The 7533-nt window shown below is 38.7% G+C and overlaps 1 pseudogene; it reads left to right on the forward strand.

The window, feature by feature from the left end:
• Positions 1-987: 987 nt before the first annotated feature.
• LOC127690858 (leukocyte immunoglobulin-like receptor subfamily B member 4A) lies at positions 988-3864 on the forward strand (annotated as a pseudogene).
• The last annotated feature ends 3669 nt before the right edge of the window (positions 3865-7533 follow it).

Below are 7533 nucleotides of genomic sequence, written 5' to 3' on the forward strand. Positions count from 1 at the left end.
CCCATTTTCCATAATAAATTGCTTATATGAATAGTACACAAAAAATGTGTTGACATCACAGGTACTGATATTGGAAAAAGAAACCGCATCTTTCTTTCAAGGCAACCTCAGAGGATAAATATCCTCAATGCACAGGCATCCCGAGGACATGTTACTACTATTATCTTTTGGGCTAAGAGAAGCCAGTCACTATAGTTCAGGTGGAAGAATGGACGATTACGGTACTAAACTGAATAATAAATCCAAAGGTTCCTACATTCTCATGCCCAGAAAGTAAAGTTAAAATTCTAGAATAAGAAAGACCTTAAGTTAATAATCTTTCAGGATGATCTAAGTCTTGTGGTATCCACACATTTACAACATCTTGATAGTGCATGCATGTAGAAAAAGGGATCAGCCTCACAGAAACAAGAAAAAAAGAGAGAAAAGTCTTGGTAAAATGTTGTTCCCTAGTTGCAATGGATCAGGACAAATTGGCATAGTGAAGGAGACCACTGGAGCATAGCCAGCAATGAGAGCTGACGTGCTATGAGATAAACCTTCAGGAACATATGATTAGAGTCTGTGAAGCCCCTTTGGATTACATCCTCCAATTGAAAGAGCATGGATGGCTCTTGTCTTAGAGCACAGTCTTGGTTTGGACCAATATCACATTTCCCTAACCTGCATGTATAATTGTTTCTAGTTTAAAAAATAATGTCCTTCCTTTTGAATGTACCCTGGCTTGGAAAACAGAGGGGTGGTGGGAAATCTTTGAGAAATAGAAAAAAAAAAGTTCTTTAAAAGCATGTCAGAGACCTGAGTGAGTGATGACTCAATCCTCTCTACTGAGGAAAATACAGAAGTTACTCCTGTAATAGCTATGATGTTAAAAAACCCCAACAGGAAGGACCTGCACACAAGATGATATCTGTATAGTGCCTGATGTTACAGAATATTTGCCAGACTGGCCCAGGAGAACATCTACGGACACTGCTAGGACTCCCCATGATGGCCATACTCACAGGGCTGTTGTACCTGGGTGAGATATGAACAGGGGGAGTGGATGCTTACGTCTGTAAGGGAAACTACTCAACAGCCAGGTTTAATTTCACATTGACAACCTGGGGGATCCCATCTGCCTCTCAATGTGAAAAAGTCTGAGAGAAAATTTTCTTTCAGGTCTTATTGTGGAACCCAGGACTGCAGTACAGGCAGGTGAGTGTCTCCAGCCATCCCCAGATTTGATTCTTCACTATGATGAGAAAATCTCTATTTTACTGTCTAGAGGGTCCAATATTCACAATGGTAGTGGGGGAAAAAGCATTGATGTGATAATGTCTTCTTCCATGGGAGTGTTGTGTTCTAAGATATGATGTCTGAAGGAAGATGTTCTGGGACTCAGCCTTTGATTTCTTCACAGAACACCTCCCAAAGCCAATTATCTGGGCTGAGCTATGCTCTGTGTTTGCCTTACATACACCTGTGATTATCTGGTGTCAGGGTTCCTATGAGGCCCGGGAGTATCGTCTGTATAAAGGGAGAAGTGTAGATCCTTGGGACACTCAATTCCCTCTGGAAACCAGGAATAAGGCCAAGTTCAACATTCAATACATGACAATCGCCTATGCAGGCATCTATAAGTGTTATTATAAGAGTGATGCTGGATTTTCAGAGCACAGTGATGCCATGGACTTGGTTGTGACAGGTGAGTGGACACTCAAGGAACCCAGCACGTGCTTTCTCCTAAGATGGAAATCTATTCTCCAGGAGCTCTTCTCTCAGAGTCCAATCCTGGAGGACAATGTGTGTAACTCATGATAATGTCACATTCTACTTCTTGTATCCCAGGAACGTATGGAAATCCAAGCCTGTCAGTCTGGCCCAGCCCTGATGTGACCTCTGGAGTTTTCATAGCCTTTATGTGTAGCTCACACATAGGATTTGGCAGATACATTCTGATCCAGGAAGGAAAACACCACCTGTTATGGATCCTGGACTCACAGTATCAGGACAATTATTCATTCCAGGCTATGTTTGTTGTGGTCTCTTTTACTCCCAAACACAATGGAACATTCAGATGTTATGGCTTTTTTAAGAATAAACCTCAGGTGTGGTCAAACTCAAGTGACCCCTTGACCTCATGGTCTCAGGTAATGTTCTCACATTGTTCTCTTTCCTAAGATGATCTCTTGCTTAGAATAGGAGGGAGGATGTCGTCATTTAAAAAAAATCTTTTTGATACAAAAAGCATTTATCCCTCATTATAAGTTTATTACTCAGCATCTCCTGAAGTAAGTTCCTCCAGCATTCACTATAGATTAGAAGAAGTGTTTGAGGGAAACGTACAATTCACCAAGTAATTAGATGTTGTCACTATACTATTTAGATTTCTACTATTTTCTTAAATCACCATGATGTAAAACAATACATAGAGAAAAGAGTTTATTCCATTTGATAGCTTATAGTCCATCATGGAAAGAATTAGGGGGATATACTCAAAGTAGTAACTGAAGCATAAGCCATGATTTAGTACTGTTACAGGCTTTCTCCCCAATACCTACTAAATTGCTTTAACCTCAAGATCCAACTCTCCAGGGTCAAAATCACCCATTGATATTTGGCCTTCCCACATCAATTGTCAATAAATCAGAAATCTTTCCACATTTTTCCTGCAAGTCAATATGATACACATTTTTTGAAGTTTCACTGATGACTCTAGGCCATATAAAGTTAGCAAAAAATCTAAACAGAACATGCCTTCAGTGCTATAATTAGTCCTTCATTCTCAATTGTCTTTACTTCCTAAAATACTGTGCCTAAACTCATGGTAATTGCTACTCAACAGAGGCATTTAGTATTCATAATGCACACAGTCAGTCAAGTAATTGTCAGTCCCTGAGAGTTTCTATCCTCTCCAGCATTAAATGAATGCTTTTTGGAGTATTGGCTGTGAGAGTTGTGATCTTTACAAATGTCCAAGAACCCATAGGCACAAAATTTGTATACAACAACATTATATCTGAATGAACTTATGGTGCAAAATGAGGACCCACAGAACAAGGCAGGACATAGTCAAGAGCTGGGAGCTCAAACATTCACTTCTCCTTCCATTTTAGCAGATGCCAAAGAGAAGTCCCCTACCCACACTGAAGATGGTAAGTGATGACTCTCCTGGAGGGGATACACATTGTGTTGAGATATGTTGGTGAAGCTTTCAGTGAAGTTCAGAAATTGGGCAACTGGACTTGCTCTCCACTTAGATGACTGATTCCTTACATAGCTTATGGTCTAATATCTTTCTCTACTTGTATTTCAGGCCCTTTTTTACTCCACCTTTTATTTCCTGCTTTCATGAAAACATTGAATAATTTTTTTTCTAGGCTCCATCTCCATGAACAAATTTTAACGAGTATTTAATGGATATCACAATGTCATTTTGAGATTCTGACTGAGGAAAAACCTCTTCACTGACCTTTTATCTTATTTCTGCAAATTAAAACAACAGATTTTCCCATACTTTGACATAATTTACTCAAATTCTTTCATTCTTTGTGAACTCAGACAATGAGAACATTCAGAAAGCATGAACAATTAAGAAGCAGGTGAGAAAGAAATTTCCAAATTAAGAGATAGGCACAAAGAGTCTAGATCTTTCAGGGAGAGGGAGCGTCTATACACAACAATTTAGTGCTAGAAAATTTTGGCGTGACTTTAATTCTCTGACTTCTTTATACAGAAACCCCATCCTCACACCACCAAGGTCACACAGTTGAAAATCTCATCAGAATGCTTTTAGCTGCCTTGGTTCTTGTGACTCTAGTGATGGTGCTGTTAGAGGCTTGGACCTTCAAGAAAGTGGAACAAGATTCAACCAGGAGATAAACAAGAAAGACTACTAGGCTCCACACCTGAACAGACAACTGAAACGTGTTGAGCGATCCCATACATGTGTGTAAAACCTGGGTATTCCTTAAGGTTTTATACTCAGAGAAGGTCAATGTAATAAGCATATTCTGAGTGTGGGGAATTACGGGGATTACATTCAGGAGGATCTGGTTTGTTCCTCTCTGCTCCTCTCCCCACACTTCACTGTGAATATTTGCCCCCTTCTTCTCTTTTGAACACCAGGTGTTATGCATGCTCTGAAACTTTCGGTCAGCTTCAAATAACATTTCCTCTAAATTTCCTGAGTCAATATTGTTCATCATGAGCCTTTACCTTTATCACTGAGAAAGACAACAACCATACTCACAGTTAGTACATTTCCTCAAACTTCAGAGAAGTTAGGGCAATTATTCTGAAGCTGTGCACTTTTCACATCATTTTGCACTAGCACTCATGAAACACCATTTTATTAAACAAGGTGTCCACTCCATATTTGCTAATCATTATGTGCATTACTTCAAATGATCTCATAATTCCAAGTTAAAGTCATATGTGGGTGGTTCTATGTTATGGACAGTCCCAGCCAGAACTAAATCCAAGGGAGAATTCTGGATATCAGGAGAGGTAACAGGTCCAGTGGGTAACAAACAGACACAACCACACACAGAAGCAACTGGAATCTGAATTTTTTTTTTTTTTTTGGTATCTCCTAGTCCAGTCCAGTTAACATCTCAAAATAAGCATCACATTCATCTGTTAAAGCTTCAGTTTTCTCAGGCAGTACAGTGTGTTTACACATAGTCCGTCCATAATCCGGCTGGACAATTGGCACATGCATTTAAACTGCTTCATCTTGGCCCTGCTGTCGTGCTAGCCTGGGACCTGGTGAAGGGCGGGTCCCTGGCCTAGCTTCCCAGTGTTGATTGTGGCATTGCAGAGCTTGGGAAGCTGCCTGGCTCCGCTGTCTTCCAAGAGCACCTCTGCCTAGTTGGCCCACTGCACTCTTCACTGTGCCATGCCAGGGGCCACCACAAGCCACCAGAGATCAGCTCTGGTAGCCGCCTCTAGCCCCCAGCTCAGTGAACTAACCAGTTGCAGCCCTTAGGCCCAGCCCGGTGAACTAACTAAATAACTACCCAGTGTCTCTCTGAGTAAAAAGTATCTACAGTCTCCTGAATCACACCTGGATAAGCTAAAAAATGTTGTTTTGCCCAAGGACTACCTGGGTGGGGTCTGCAAAGTTCCTCACAGGCTTCCATTGCTATTCAGGTAAGCCTGGGTAGAGATAGCCTGTCTGCAAAACAAGCAAGGTCAAGAGTTGAAGGCAGAACAGGATTAACTTGTCTGCTGTGGATGTCCCTGAGATATCCAATTCAGTTGCAAAACAGAAAGCCAGGCCTCTGGAGTGGGGAAAGTAGATTCAAGCTATGTACCAACTCAAATGTAAATTCTTTCTACCTTGTCTAACACCTACTTGTGTGGCAAGGACATTCTATAAGGTTCTTCATATGTAAATATCCTTAGTGTGGGCTCAGTGTTTCAAATCTGTCTGCCCTGCAAGGATGACTAAAAACAAAAAGAAATCTGCGACTTTAGAGTTCCTGGAGAATTATACAGCCTGGTAAAAAATGCTTTTTCTACCATATTTGGAGTCATACTACAATATATCATATATATTGTGATTACATAAACGATTGGAACAAAGTGTTGCAGAACATTTTTGGTTGCAAGATGGATTCTTTTATATTTTAATATGCTCGGTATTACTTAGTGTTCTGGACACTAGGAAGGAGAGTTTCAGTAGTATAGTAAATTGCCAACTGAGATTTTTAGCTTCTGTACTTACAGGGTGTTCCACAAATTTCCCAGGAGACATTTCTCACCTCTGTCTGTAAAAATTTGTTTTACAGATATCACTGGGTCACTCTGGCAGTTCTGAAGTGATACATACTTGTAATTTGAAATCTCACTCTTCACTGATGTTTACTCCAAAAGTATTTTTTAATGCCCCCTTAGTATACCTGGGTATAATCATTAATTCTGAATATTAACTTTCCCCCTAATTAGGGAAGCAAGGTTTCTTTTTAAAGACAATTTATTAATTCCTTGAAAATCTCATGCAATATATTTTGAGCATATTTCTATCCTCTCCACAGCTTCTCTCCAATAGTCCCTTATATGCATACATTTTAAGAGCTTCTGGGAAGATAAAATAATTTGTGTAAAATTAAACCTTTATTCCTTGTTAGCAGATGTTGAGTGACATATCTCTTTGACAACTTATTTATTTTAACAAAAAATATGCACAAATTATTTACTGTACTTGTCTGAGAAGGAGCATGTCGTGTCTTCCTCATTTCCACAGGGCATTTCTGACTTAATCTATTAATATAATGTTACTTCCAACTTCTTCAAGTGTAATTTCATTAAAAAGATGTTGTTCTATATCCCTATGTTCCTGTGGGAATTTATGAGTATTGGCCATGCGACAATAAAAGTAGTGCTTCTACCTTGATCTTCATATTTATTGTTCTCTAAATTCATGTTGTTCCCATGAATGGCACTGCTGTATTCTTAAAGAGTTAATATTTGTTAACAGTTATGTGGTATACTCCTATTTATACAACACTGGATACTCTCAAGTTATTCATTATGTATTATTAAGTTCTAATTTGAGATATGACCAAAAGCACTCTTTGTCAATGTTTTCATTCCTAACATGTTATAGGGTCAACAAAGCAGCAGGGCAGAGTTTCAAGAGGGAAATTATCAAACCAACTTTACATATGTTGTCAGTTCCAAGTGACATATCATAATGAAGTGCATAAATGAATATTATTATGGATTTTTGATTTTTATTGTATCACTATTTCACATATTGATATAATGGATTTGCTAACTGAAAGAATCTTATTTTCTTACAGCCTATTCTTTCCCTTATAATTAGGTACAATATGGGAGGCTTACAGGAGAAAACTGGAAGCTTTCTGAACTGTTAAGCATGTTTAAAAGGAGCTTGTGAGGAGGAATGCACAGAGTGTTCTCAATTAGCTAATGATAACAAGGAGCTCGTGTTTTGTGCTTTAAACAGCTGGTGGAATTTAGAGTTATGGTATATTATATATCATTTTCTCATTGCAGATCTTATCCAAGTATCTACTTTATGAATCCAAGTATCTGATTTATATTCATTATTCAGAGAGACACAGATTGTAGAATCACTAGTGTCTGAAATCTAGACCAAATATGCACCTGTAATATAATAGCTCTGTAAATATCACCTCGAGACATAAAATTCAACATTAATCATAACTAAATTCTTTCTTCAGTTAAAATATAAATAACCTATTAACGATCATTTACAAAAGAAGCAACGAAAGCAATAGCATGTAATGTCAGTTCTTCCAGCTTTCTCATATAGGCTGGGCAAAGCAGGACGCAAATAATTATTCTATGTAAGCCAACAACACCAAGAAGCACGGTATGTCCATGTTACATTTTGATGGCTGAAAATAGCCAATGTTACTTTTTATTATTTCTTTCATTTATATATATTTTTTCACTTTACATCCAGGGTGCTCTCACCCCTGACCCCTTTTCTCCCAGTCTCAACTTCCCAAATCACTCCACTCAATACATCCCCCCTTAAACTCACAGGAAAGACCC

The sequence above is a fragment of the Apodemus sylvaticus genome, chromosome 8, assembly GCF_947179515.1.
Source record: "Apodemus sylvaticus chromosome 8, mApoSyl1.1, whole genome shotgun sequence".
Taxonomy (NCBI): Eukaryota; Metazoa; Chordata; class Mammalia; order Rodentia; family Muridae; genus Apodemus; species Apodemus sylvaticus.